The sequence below is a fragment of the Amblyraja radiata genome, chromosome 28 (genome assembly GCF_010909765.2).
Source record: "Amblyraja radiata isolate CabotCenter1 chromosome 28, sAmbRad1.1.pri, whole genome shotgun sequence".
NCBI classification, from domain to species: Eukaryota; Metazoa; Chordata; class Chondrichthyes; order Rajiformes; family Rajidae; genus Amblyraja; species Amblyraja radiata.
In genome coordinates, this window is record NC_045983.1 from 16,013,113 (window position 1) to 16,027,637 (window position 14,525).

At 46.8% G+C, this 14,525-nt stretch overlaps 1 protein-coding gene across 1 annotated transcript in view; it reads right to left on the bottom strand.

Annotated features, from left to right (window-relative positions):
* Positions 1 to 14,525, bottom strand: part of LOC116989156 (probable protein S-acyltransferase 6) — a 116,500-nt gene that overhangs the window by 77,027 nt on the left and 24,948 nt on the right. The gene's annotated exons all lie outside the window — the stretch shown is intronic.

Genomic DNA, 14,525 nt, shown 5'->3' on the forward strand with positions numbered 1-14,525 from the left:
TACCTGGTCAGTGTTGACAACGGCATCTACAGATGCACCCGGCAGCACCTCCGTCTGGTTAATGAGCCAGTGCCTCCTCGTCAATACCCTGACCAACCGTCCGTGGCTCCTTCACGGTCTAACGGGATATCTCCCTTGGTTCCACGGCCGCTGCCTGGCTCGCGTCCGATTGCCTCACCGCTCCAGTCACTGCCACTACAGTCCCCGCTTTCGCCCGCAATGACAACAACCCCGGTACCTTCTCCTGTTCAATCTCCAGTCAAGGAAGAAGACGGGTACTACCATACGCATGCAAGCCAAATCCGAAAATTCACTGTCTATCTCTGAACTGTGTACGACTTGCTTTATTTTACATGCTAGCACGATGTATAAGTGCACTCACCCGATATTGCTGTTTTACAATATATTCTGCCAAATGTTTTTTAAATTATGCATTGGTTCTTTAAGAGGAAGGATGCAGGTTAACCATATTAATTTATGCCTATATAATCTCCACTACACATAATATGCATGTCACACATTCCACCATATATCCAGTCCAGGTTTGGGGCATCATGAGTAATGTACTTTTGTCAGCCTGTCGTTTTGCCACGGCAGTTAGTACTTGAGCTGATGTGATGAGCACTGCTGTGTGTAACGTTCTCTCTTTATGATTTTAATAAAAGACTAATGGTTCACGACAGACTTTGTAGTGGATCACTTACTAATATTTACCTCTGGCAATAATTCCTGGATTCATACACAAACACAGAGCGTAGCTGCTCACAGTAAAAATCAAAAATAGAGATTGCAGGATAGGCACTGCAATTGTAATATTCCTTGTCAGCCAAACGCACCTGGAAAAGTTGAAAATTATATCTTAGATATTTATAACACCAATATGAGACCTTTAAGGGCCTGTCCCACTAGCATGCGGCGAGCGCGACCTAACGTGGTCGCTTGAGCCGTACGGCCTCACGGGGCCGGTCCCACTTCGATCGCCGGAGCCGTATGGAGTTGTGCGGGGCTGGTCCGGACATCGCGCGGGACTCCGAAAAACTGACCGTCCAAACCAAAGATCTTTGGTCCAAACAGTCTGAAGAAGGGTTTCAGCCTGAAACATTGCCTATTTCCTTCGCTCCATAGATGCTGCTGCACCCGCTGAGTTTCTCAAGCATTTTTGTGTACCTTTGGTCCAAACATGCCTGGCGGCCCGCAGCCACATTGAGGCCGTACGCAGCGTCTTGACGGCGTACTCCTATCGCGTGGCGTTGCGCGATGACATCACCGCCCGGCGTGCCGTTGCGTGATGACATCAACGCCCGACGCCGTGCGACGTCCAAATTCAGTCGGCCCGCCTCCTGCCCAGCTCATTGGTGAGCAAAGATTATAGAGGAGCTATAGGATCTTTGTTGGTGAGTATGATGTCGGGACCAGCCCCGCACAACTCCTGACGGCTCCGGTTGGAAGTGGGAACCTCGAGTTCACATTAATGTCTGCCCATGGTAAACCATTCCTTGCTTATCAAGTATCTATCAACCTTTGTCTTAAAAATATTCAAAAACTCTGCTTCCAGTGTCCATTTGTAAAAGAAAGTTTCCAAGATTGCAATTATTGGAAAAAAAAAACCTTTGACTTAATCATAATTAAATGTGTAGGACAGAACTGCTCCAGAATTGCTCCGGCTAGTGATGATTAGTGCGGGTAAGGGGAGTGAGACGGTTGATGTCAAGCCGGCAGTTAGAAATAAAAAGGACTATAGAGGGTTGAAGGCCGTCCGGATAAATCCATGAGGAGGGGGACTGGTGAAGATGGGAGAAGGAGTCATCACTGGGTGATGAGGACACCCTGTCATAGAAAAAGGCACGGAGGCAGAGGAGATGGAAGGAAAGCTCTATGTCATGGTGGACTCGAACACGTTGAGGTGGGAGCAGAGGGGAACAAATGTGAGTCCTCTGTTGAGGACAGACAGTTCTGTATTGGAAAGGGGGAGGTCAGGGGTGATGGTGAAGACACGACAAGGTTGTGGGTTGGGGTCAGGGGGGGGGAGGGGGGGGAGGGGGAGGCAGGTGAGTGTCCCTCTTCCTCTAATCTCAGTCTAAAGAAGGGTCTCGACTCGAAATGTTACTCATTCCGAATCTCCAAAGATGATGCCTGTCCCAATAAAACTACACACATGGGGGTCCTTCAGAGTTCAACTTCTGAAATATTGCTTACTTTTAAAAGTTCTAGAAGTAAGATATTTTACTCCTAAAATATCTATAATTTACTAGTAAAGATACTCACGGGAATAAGTAAAATAGGACTGTCACACCAACAAATAAAAACGCCAAAATCAAGTTAGGCATGTTTCTCATGAAAGGCTGCGGTGATTCCTCAATGTCACTAATATTGTTCCTCAACCCCTCTGGGGGCTCCATTCCTCTACTACTATCTGAAATACGGTTCTTCCCACAACAAACAGTTCTTTGAGAAGGCATGGCCTCCTCTTCACTCCTTGTCCTCGCCACCTCTGGCTTGGATGTTGTTGTGTCATTTGAGAGGTACATGTTGTCATGGAAATTTCAACGATGACATAACAAATATATATGCTGGATACCATTATGCATGCATAGACCGAGTCATAGCTATTCAGCACAAAAACAGGTAATTTGGCCCAACTTCGTCATGCCAACTAAGTTACTTCAGTGAGCTTGTTCCACTTGCCTGCGCCTAATCCATATCCTTCCAAATAATTCCTATGTACCTGACTAAGTGTCTTTTAAATATCATATTGTATCCGCTTCTACCACTTCCTTTGACAGCTAGTTCCAATTATGCACCACCCTCTGTGGAAGAGTTGCCCTTAGGTCCCTTTTAAATCCTGATTGTGGACTTCAGAAGGGGTAGGATGGGGACCCACAGTCCCATTTATATCAATGGTGGAAAAGGTCAAGAACTTCAAAGTACTGGGCATGCATATTTCCTGGTCCCAGACACTGATGCAAGTATAAAGAAAGCACATCAGTGCATCTACTTCCTGAGAAGATTCCGAGAGTCGGTATGTCAAGGAGGACTCTCTCGAACTTCTACAGGTGCACAGTAGAGAGCATGCTGACCGGTTACATTGTGGCTTGGTTCGGCAACTTGAGCGTCCAGGAGCGGGAAAGGCTGCAAAAAGTTGTAAACACTGCCCAGTCTATCATCAGCTCTGACCTCCCCACCATTGAAGGAATCTATCGCAGTCGCTGCCTCAAAAAGGCTGCCAACATCATCAAGGGCCCACACCATCCTGGCCACACACTCATCTCTCTGCTGCCATCAGGTAGAAGGTACAGGAGCCTGAAATCTGCAACATCCAGGTTCAGGAATAGCTCCTTTCCCCACAGCCATCAGAATATTAAACACAAATTCAAACAAACTCTGAACTATAACAGCCTATTGATGTTGGGACCAGCCCCGCACAACTCCAGACGCCTCCGCGGTTGGAAGTGAGACCGGCCCCGCGAGACCATACGCCTCAAGCCACCACGTTTGGTCGCGCTCGCCGCATGCAGTCGCATGCTGGTGGGACAGGCCCTTTATTATCTTAACAATAAGATTTCCCCAACTAATGCTCCCACACAAAAGGACAGGAGTCCACAATTCAGCCCTTTGAGCTACCTCTTCCTATGGGTGAAATCATGGTCACCTCTGTTACCTCAGAGCTAAACACATGAACAAGGGGAAGAGAGTGGCACACAGCTGATGGAGCTGCTTCATCATTAACTAAACGGACCACTGATTTGATTGTAACCTCGAGTTCACATTAATGTCTGCCCATGGTAAACCATTCCTTGCTTATCAAGTATTTATCAACCTTTGTCTTAAAAATATTCAAAAACTCTGCTTCCAGTGTCCATTTATAAAAGAAAGTTTCCAAGATTGCAATTATTGGAAAATAAACCCTTTGACTTAATCATAATTAAATGTGTAGGACAGAACTGCTCCAGAATTGCTCTGGCAATTCAGCGGGACAGGCAGCATCTCTGAAGAGAAAGAATGGGTGATATTCTTTAGACTGAGAGTTAGGGGAGAGAAAAACTAGTGATGATTAGTGCGGGTAAGGTGAGTGAGCCGGTTGATGTAATGCCGGCAGTTAGAAATAAAAAGGTCTAAAGAGGTCTGAAGGCCGTCCAGATAAATCCATGAGGAGGGGGACCGGTGAAGATGGGAGAAGGAGTCATCACTGGGTGATGAGGACACCCTGTCATAGAAAAAGACACGGAGGCAGAGGAGATGGAAGGAAAGCTCTATGTCGTGGTGGACTCAAACACGATGAGGTGGGAGCAGAGGGGAACAAATGTGAGTCCTCTGTTGAGGACAGACAGTTCTGTATTGGAAAGGGGGAGGTCAGGGGTGATGGTGAAGACACAAGAAGGTTGTGTGTTGGGGTCAGACTGGGGGGGGGGGGGGGGAGGGGGGAGGGGGATGCAGGTGAGTGTCCCTCTTCCACGAATCTCAGTCTAAAGAAGGGTCTCGACTCGAAATGTTACTCATTCCGAACCTCCAAAGATGATGCCTGTCCCAATAAAACGACACACATGGGGGTCCTTCAGAATTCAACTTCTGAAATATTGCTTACATCTAAAAGTTCTAGAAGTAAGATATTTTACTCCTAAAATATCTATAATTTACTAATAAAGATACTCACGGGAATAAGTAAAATAGGACTGTCACACCAACAAATAAAAACGCCAAGATTAAGTTAGGCATGTTTCTCATGAAAGGCTGTGGTGATTCCTCAATGTCACTAATACTGTTCCTCAAACCCACTGGGGGCTCCATTCCTCTACTACTATCTGAAATACGGTTCTTCCCACAACAAACAGTTCTTTGAGAAGGCATGGCCTCCTCTTCACTCCTTGTCGTCGCCACGTCTGCCTTGGATGTTGTTGTGTCATTTGAGAGGTACATGTTGTCATGGAAATGTCAACGATGACATAACAAATATATATGCTGGATACCATTATGCATGCATAGACCGAGTCATAGAGCTATTCAGCACAAAAACAGGTCATTTGGCCCAACGTTGTCATGCCAACTAAGTTACTTCAGTGAGCTTGTTCCACTTGCCTGCGCCTAATCCATATCCTTCCAAATAATTCCTATCTATGTACCTGACTAAGTGTCTTTTAAATATCATATTGTAGCCGCCTCTACCACTTCCTTTGACAGCTAGTTCCAATTATGCACCACCCTCTGTGGAAGAGTTGCCCTTAGATCCCTTTTAAATCCTTCCCCATTCAACTTAAAACAATGCACTACCCTGGGGAAAAGACTGGCTATTACCTCATTTATGCCCCTCAAGATGTTTTAAACTGCGACAAGATCACCTCCCTGCCTCCTAAGTTCCAGGATAAACAAAACAGCCAATCCAGTCTACATATAACTCAAACTCCCCAGACCCAGTGACAATCTCATAAGTTGTTTTTGCATCCTTTACAATTTAATGGCATCCTTCCTATAACAGGGCACCAAGACTGTACCCATGTGGCCTTAACAATGTCCTAACTCCTACACTCAATGCCTGAGAGATGAAAATGTGCCCAGCACGCCATTCACCACCCTGTCAGCTTGTGTTGCCACCTTCATGGAACTATGTACCTACACCTCTAGTCTTATGAAAGGTCTCGCCCCGAAATGTCAACCATTCCTTTTCCATCACTGAATCCTCTACCACCACGTGTTCTTTTTGTTCAAGTGAGCCAGTGCAGTGGAGAGCCAGTGAGATCACATCCCCTGTTGTAACACTGTGAACTGTAGGGGATCCAGGCCGGGCTTGATATGCGTCATAACACATCTCCCAAAACTCTTCATTAGTGCCACTGGTTGGTAGTCCGTGGGGCAGGCATGTCACTTCACTCTTCTTGGGCAATGTTATTATTGATGTTCCTTTAAAGCAGGTGAGAACCACAGACCTTCGAAATTAAAAGGTGAGAATGTCTGTAAAAGCTCCAGCCATTTGGTCTGCACAGGTTTTGAGAATGCAGCCAGGTCCACCATCAGGACAGGATGCTTTCTAAGGAATTTCTGATGTTGGTCTTGGTGAGTATTGTTACAGTGTAATTGGGGACTGCGGGGGCCCATGAAAGTACATCAATATTTTCCCTTAAAAGCATTTATAAAAAAACATTGAGCTCTTCCACGAGTGATGCATTGCTGTCACTTGAGCAATTACTTCATTTTGCCTTGTAGGAAATGATGGTGTGAAAGCCCTGCCACAGCTGCCGAACATCCTCTGGATCCTCCAGTTTAGACCGAAAATGTCTCTTCGCTTTTGTAGTGGTCTTGTTGAAATCGTATCTGGACTTTCTATATGACTCTGTATCGCCATACTTTAATGGCCGAGATTTGTTCTTCAGTAGATTACAGATCTTCTGGTTCATCCAAGGCTTCTGATTAGGGAACATTTGGATGATCTTGGTGGAAACACACTGTGATACAGATTTTGGTGATAACCACGGAATATCCATTCAGTTCTGTTGCCAAGTCATAGAACATAACACAGAACAGTATAACACAGGAACAGGTCCACAATGTCCATGCCGAACATAATGCCTAGTTGAACAAATATCCTGTCTGCAAAAGATCTGTATTAATCTATTTCCTGCATATCTATGTGTGTATTTAAAAGCTTAAATGCAACTGACATATCTCTCTCCACCACCACCTCTGGCAGCACATTCCAGGTACCCACCACTCTCTGCGTTTTAAACTTGCCCCACGCCTCTTCTGTAAATAGCTCCACTCACCTTAAAGCTATGCCCTCTAGTGTTTGACATTTCAACCAATGCAAAGCAGTCACTGGTCATTCCCCTGCCTTCCCTGGACCAATTCTGTGCAATCCTCACTGCTGGAGTTTCAGCACTTCAATTGTTACCCAAATGCAGGAAGCAACAGCCAGGTGGTCTCCGGGAAGGCCGGGAAGACCTCCGGAGCCGACGGGCTGGATCTCCCAGGAGCAACGGAGCTGGAGCTGCCGTTTGTGTGGGAATCCCCGATCGCTACGGAGCTGGAGTTGCCGTCTGTGAGGGAATCCCCGTTTCAGCCCAGGTTCGCAGAAACAGCAGGTACAGTAAGTACAGTACCTGGAAACTACGGGAAGGCCTCCATTGCATCCGGAAAAGTGGTCGACGGGCAGGACTTCAGGTCAGACTGAAGCGCAGGGGACTTTGACCCCCTCTCCCTACCATCCTCTTGGCCAATGTACAGTTCCTTGAAAATAAAGTGGAGGGCTTAAGAGCAAGGCTGCTTTTCCAAAGAGAGCTGAGGGAATGCTCTGTGTTCTGTTTCACAGAGACATGGCTCACCCCCAGCTCCCCAGACTCAGCAGTCCAGCCTGAAGGTTTCTCCATCCATCGCATGGACCGTACAGCGGCATCTGGGAAAGGGAGAGGAGGGGGCATCGCCTCATGGCAGTCCTGTCCAACCCCTGCTCTCAACACCTGGAACACCTAGCTGTGAAGTGCCGTCCCTTCTCCCTACCGAGGGAATTCACCTCCATCATCCTGAACGTGTCTACATCCCTCCCCAGGCAGATGTTCATCTGACACTGGGGGAGCTGCACGCCGTGGTCAACAAGCACCAGGCAGCTTACCCCGAGGCATTTACCATCATAGCTGGGGATTTCAACAAAGCCAACCTTAAGAAATCACTCCCTAACTTTCACCAACATGTCTCCTGCAGCACTAGAGGACCAAACACCCTCGACTACTACTACACGACCATCAAGGATGCCTATCACTCTATCCTTCGCCCTCACTTTGGTAATTCCGACCATACCGAGGTGCTGCTTCTTCCTGCCTACAATTGAAAGGGGGGGGGGGGGGGGTTGGGGGCGGAGGGGCAGAGGAACAACTCCAGGACTGTTTTAGTCTGTAGACTGGGCAATGTTCAGGGACTCGGCAACGGACCTGAATGAATACGCCACAGTTGCTACAGACTTCATAAAGAAATGTGTGGAGGACTGCATCCCAACAAAAACCTTCTGAATTATTCCTAACCAGAAGCCTTGGATGAACCATGAGATCCGCATTATTCTGAAGACCAGATCCCAGGCATTCAGGTCTGGCGACGCAGAGGTCTACTAGAAGTCCAGATACGACCTTGGTAAGGTCATCAAAAAGGCCAAAAGGGTCTTCTGCTCCAAGCTGGAGGATGAGACGACTGTGTTCGGCAACTGTGGCGGGGCTTGAATGCCATCACCTCCTACAAGGCGAAATCAGGAGGCAGCTCAAATGTCAGCGAAGCATCACTCCCTGATGAGCTCAATGCGTTTTACGCACGCTTTGATAGGGAGAACACTGATGTGCCGTCCCGAGGCCCCATTCGCCATGATGGTATCTCGGTCAGTCACAGAGGCCGACGTCTGAAGATCCTTCAGAGAAGTGAACCCTCGGAAAGCGCTTGGACCTGAAGGTAGACCCGGGCGTGTTTTAAAAACATGTGCGGACCAACTGGCTGGAGTTTTTACGTTCATTTTCAACCTCTCACTTCTGAGGTCTGAGGTTCCCACCTGCTTTAAAAGGGCATCAATAATACCGGTGTCCAAGAAGTGCAAGGTGACGTGCCTCAATGACTATCGACCAGTGGCACTAACGCCTGTGGTGATGAAGTGCTTTTAGAGGCTAATCATGGCGCAAATCAACTCATACCTCGACAAAAACCTGGACCCACTGCAGTTAGCTTACCGCCACAACAGATCAATAGTGGATGCGATCTCACTGCCTCTCCACTCTGATCTGGACCGCTTGGACAACAAAACCTCATATGTCAGGCTGTTATTCATTGACTACAGCTCGTCATTTAATACAATCATCACCTCCAAGCTGTTACCAAGCTCTCAGATCTGGGTTTCTGCGCATCCCTCTGCAATTGGATCCTCGACTTCCTCATTCACAGACCACAGTCTGTCCGTATTGGAGGAAATGTGTCATCCTCGATAACAATCAGCACGGGAGCACCTCATGGTTGCGTGCTCAGCCCCCTGCTGTACTCACTCGATATTCATGACTGTGTAGCTGGACATAGTGTGAACTCCATCATCAAGTTCGCCAACGACACCACTATTGTGGGACGTATCACTGATGGGGACGAGTCAGAGTATAGAAGTTAGATCGGCCGATTGACCAAATGGTGCCAGCACACTAACCTGGGCTCTCATCTCCAGCAAAACCAAGGAACTGATAGGGGTAGGATGGGGACCCACAGTCCCATCTTTATCAACGGGTCGATGGTGGATACATAGATACATAGAAAATAGGTGCAGGGGTAGGCCATTCGGCCCTTCGAGCCTGCACCGCCATTCAATATGATCATGGCTGATCATCCAACTCAGTATTCCGTACCTGCCTTCTCTCCATACCACCTGATCCCTTTAGCCACAAGGGCCACATCTAACTCCCTCTTAAATATAGCCAATGAACTGGCCTCAACTACCCTCTGTGGCAGAGAGTTCCAGAGATTCACCACTCTGTGTGAAAAATGTTTTTCACATCTCGGTCTTAAAGGATTTCCCCCTTCTCCTTAAGCTGTGACCCCTTGTCCTGGACTTCCCCAACATCTGGAACAATCTTCCTGCATCTAGCCTGTCCAACCCCTTACGAATTTTGTACGTTTCTATAAGATCCCCCCTCAATCTCCTAAATTCTAGCGAGTATAAGCCGAGTCTATCCAGTCTTTCTTCATATGAAAGTCCTGACATCCCAGGAATCAGTCTGGTGAACCTTCTCTGCACTCCCTCTATGGCAATAATGTCTTTCCTCAGATTTGGAGACCAAAACTGTACGCAATACTCCAGGTGTGGTCTCACCAAGACCCTGTACAACTGCAGTAGAACTTCCTTGCTCCTATACTCAAACCCTTTTGCTATGAAAGCTAACATACCATTCGCTTTCTTCACTGCCTGCTGCACCTGCATGCCTACTTTCAATGACTGGTGTACCATGAAACCCAGGTCTCGTTGCATCTCCACTTTTCCTAATCGGCCACCATTTAGATAATAGTCTGCTTTCCTGTTTTTGCCACCAAAGTGGATAACCTCACATTTATCCACATTATACTGCATCTGCCGAACATTTGCCCACTCACCCAGCCTATCCAAGTCACCTTGCAGTCTCCTAGCATCCTCCTCACAGCAAACACTGCCCCCCAGCTTAGTGTCATCTGCAAACTTGGAGATGTTGCCTTCAATTCCCTCATCCAGATCATTAATATATGTTGTAAATAGCTGGGGTCCCAGCACTGAGCCTTGCGGTACCCCACTAGTCACTGCCTGCCATTGTGAAAAGGACCCGTTTACTCCTACTCTTTGCTTCCTGTTTGTCAGCCAGTTCTCTATCCACATCAATACTGAACCCCCAATACTGTGTGCTTTAAGTTTGTATACTAATCTCTTATGTGGGATCTTGTCGAAAGCCTTCTGAAAGTCCAGATACAACACATCCACTGGTTCTCCCCTATCCACTCTACTAGTTACATCCTCGAAAAATTCTATAAGATTCGTCAGACATGATTTACCTTTCGTAAATACATGCTGACTTTGTCCAATGATTTCACCACTTTCCAAATGTGCTGCTATCCCATCTTTAGTAACTGACTCTAGCAGTTTCCCCACTACCGATGTTAGACTAACTGGTCTGTAATTCCCCGTTTTCTCTCTCCCTCCCTTCTTAAAAAGTGGGGTTATGTTAGCTACCCTCCAATCCTCAGGAACTACTCCAGAATCTAAAGAGTTTTGAAAAATTATCACTAATGCATCCACTATTTCGTGAGCTACTTCCTTAAGTACTCTGGGATGCAGCCTATCTGGCCCTGGGGATTTATCGGCCTTTAATCCATTCAATTTACCCAACACCACTAACCTGGATTTCACTCAGTTCTTCTATCTCCTTTGACCCGCGGTCCCCTGCTATTTCCGGCAGATTATTTATGTCTTCCTTAGTGAAGGCGGAACAAAAGTAGTTATTCAATTGGTCCGCCATATCCTTGTTCTCCATGATCAATTCACCTGTTTCTGACTGCAAGGGACCTACATTTGTTTTATCTAATCTCTTTCTCTTCACATATCTATAAAAACTTTTGCAGTCAGTTTGTATGTTCCCTGCCAGTTTTCTTTCATAATCTATTTTCCCTTTCCTAATTAAGCCCTTTGTCCTCCGCTGCTGGTCTCTGAATTTCTCCCAGTCCTCTGGTATGCTGCTTTTTCTGGCTAATTTGTACGCTTCATCTTTTGCTTTGATACTATCCCTGATTTCCCTTGTTATCCACGGATGCACTACCTTCCCTGATTTATTCTTTTGCCAAACTGGGATGAACAATTTTTGTAGTTCATCCATGCAGTCTTTAAATGCATTCCATTGCATATCCACTGTCAACCCTTTTAGAATTAATTGCCAGTCAATCTTGGCCAATTCACGTCTCATACCCTCAAAATTACCTTTCTTTAAGTTCAGAACCATTGTTTCTGAATTAACAATGTCACTCTCCATCCTAATGAAGAACTCAACCGTATTATGGTCACTCTTGCCCAAGGGGGCACGCACAACAAGACTGCTAACTAACCCTTCCTCATTACTCAATACCCAGTCTAGAATAGCCTGCTCTCTCGTTCGTTCCTCTACATGTTGGTTTAGAAAACTATCCCGCATACATTCCAAGAAATCCTCTTCCTCAGCACCCCTGCCAATTTGATTCACCCAATCTATATGTAGATTGAAGTCACCCATTATAACTGTTTTACCTTTGTTGCACCCATTTCTAATTTCCTGTTTGATGCTATCCCCAACTGCACTACTACTGTTAGGTGGCCTGTACACAACACCCACTAGCGTTTTCTGCCCCTTAGTGTTTCGCAGCTCTACCCACACCGATTCCACATTCTCCAAGCTAATGTCCTTCCTTTCCATTGCGTTAATCTCCTCTCTAACCAGCAACGCTACCCCACCTCCTTTTCCTTTCTGTCTATCCCTCCTGAATATTGAATATCCCTGGATGTTCAGCTCCCAGCCTTGGTCACCCTGGAGCCATGTCTCTGTGATCCCAACTATATCATAATCATTAATAGCTATCTGCACATTCAACTCATCCACCTTATTACGAATGCTCCTTGCATTGAGACACAAAGTTTCAGGCTTGTTTTTACAACGCTCTTACCCCTTTTACAATTATGTTGAAAATTGGCCCTTTATGATTTTTGCCCTGGATATGTCTGCCTGCCACTTTTACTTTTCACCTTGCTACCTATTGCTTTCACCCCCATTTTACACCCCTTTGTCTCTCTGCTCACCCATTTAAGAACCCCACCACCTCTTATTCTCTGTTTATTATTGTTTTCTTCTTTCCCCCCTACATGTTGGGTCTGAGTGCTTTCCTTCTCTGCCTCCTGCCTCACACACTGTCTACTAGCTTTCTCTATTTGAGTCCCTCAAAAGGTCAAGAACATCAAAGTCCTGGGCGTGCATATTTCCGAAGATCTCTCCGTCCCAGACACTGATGCAATTATAAAGAAAGCACATCAGTGCGTCTACTTCCTGAGAAGATTATGGAGAGTCGGTACATCAAGGAGGACTCTCTCGAACTTCTACAGGTACACAGTAGAGAGCATCCTGACCGATTGCATCGTGGCTTGGTTCGGCAACTTGAGCGTCCAGGAGCGGAAAAGGCTGCAAAAAGTTGTAAACACTGTCCAGTCCGTCATCAGCTCTGACCTCCCCACCATCGAAGGGATCTATCAGCTATGACCTCCCCACCATCGAAGGGATCTATCGCAGTCGCTGCCTCAAAAAGGCTGCCAACATCATCAAGGACCCACACCATCCTGGCCACACACACACTCATCTCTCCGCTGCCATCAGGTAGAAAGTACAGGAACCTGAAATCTGCAACATCCAGGTTCAGGAACAGCTCCTTCCCCACAGCCATCAGACTATTAAACACAACTTCAAACAAACTCTGAACTATAACAGCCTATTGATGTCGGGACCAGCCCCGCACAACTCCAGACGCCTCCGCGGTTGGAAGTGAGACCGGCCCCGCGAGGCCGTACACCTCAAGCCACCACGTTTGGTCGCGCTCGCTGCATGCAGTCGCATGCTGGTGGGACAGGCCCTTTATTATCTTAACAATAAGCTTTCCCCAACTAATGCTCCCACACAAAAGGACAGGGGTCCACAATTCAGCACTTTGAGCTACCTCTTCCTATGGGTGAGATCATGGTCACCTCTGTTCCCATCAGTGCCAAACACATGAACAAGGGGAAGAGAGTGGCACACAGCTGATGGAGCTGCTTCATCATTAACTAAAAGGACCACTGATTTGATTGTAACCTCGAGTTCACATTAATGTCTGCCCATGGTAAACCATTCCTTGCTTATCAAGTATCTATCAACCTTTGTCTTAAAAATATTCAAAAACTCTGCTTCCAGTGTCCATTTATAAAAGAAAGTTTCCAAGATTGCAATTATTGGAAAATAAACACTTTGCCTTAATCATAATTAAATGTGTAGGACAGAACAGCTCCAGAATTGCTCCGGCAATTCAGCGGGACAGGCAGCATCTCTAAAGAGAAAGAATGGGTGATGTTTTGGGTCGAGACCCTTCTTTAGACTGAGAGTTAGGGGAGAGGGCTCCATCTAAAGAAATTATGTGACTAAGTTGGAAAGCATTCAGAAGAGATTCACTAGGATGTCACTAGTGCAAGTGGGTTTACAATACAATACAATACAATACAATTTATTGTTGTCATTTGAACGCAGAGGTTCAAACGAAATTTGGTTTCTGCAGTCATACAAACAAGAAGAAAGAAGAACCAAGACACAACACAATTTACATGAACATCCATCACAGTGAATCTCCTCCTCACTATGATGGAAGGCAAAGTCTTATCTCTCCCCTGCACTCCTCGTTCTCCTCCCGATGTCAGAGTCAAGCTCCCGGCAGACGATGGTAAATAAGTCCCGCGGCAATTATAAAGCTGCGCCGGGTGATGCAAGCCCGCGCTCCGGGTCTTGGTGTTGGAGCCCCGGCATGCGCTAACAAGTCCCGCGGCCATTTAAAGCCACGCGGGGCGATGTAAGGCCCCACTCCAGGTCATCCTCAACCCCGCAACTCGGGCGGGAGAAGTCGCCGTTGCGGAAGCCCCGAAAAGCGGTCTCCCAGCTGGGACCCGCGGGCTCCCGGTGTCACCGTCCACCGGGCCGGCGGTTTGAGAAATAGTGAAGGGAGAAGAGATGAGTAGGTAGCCTGGAGGGGGTAGGCTGGGACTGTTTTATTTGGAGCATTAGATAAGGCTGAGGGGTGACGTTATAGAAGTATGGAAAATCATGAGGGGTATGGATAAAATTAATGCTCTGTCTTTTTCCCAGGGTAGAGAATTCTAAAACTAGAGGGCATAGGTTTAAGGTGAGGGATGAGTGATTTAAGGAGGATCACAGGGACAAAATTGGTGGTAGAGTGGACAGCGAAGAGGCATCTCAGAGGATAGTCTGCATCTGGAACTCTATAGCTTACCAGAGAAAGCCATAGAA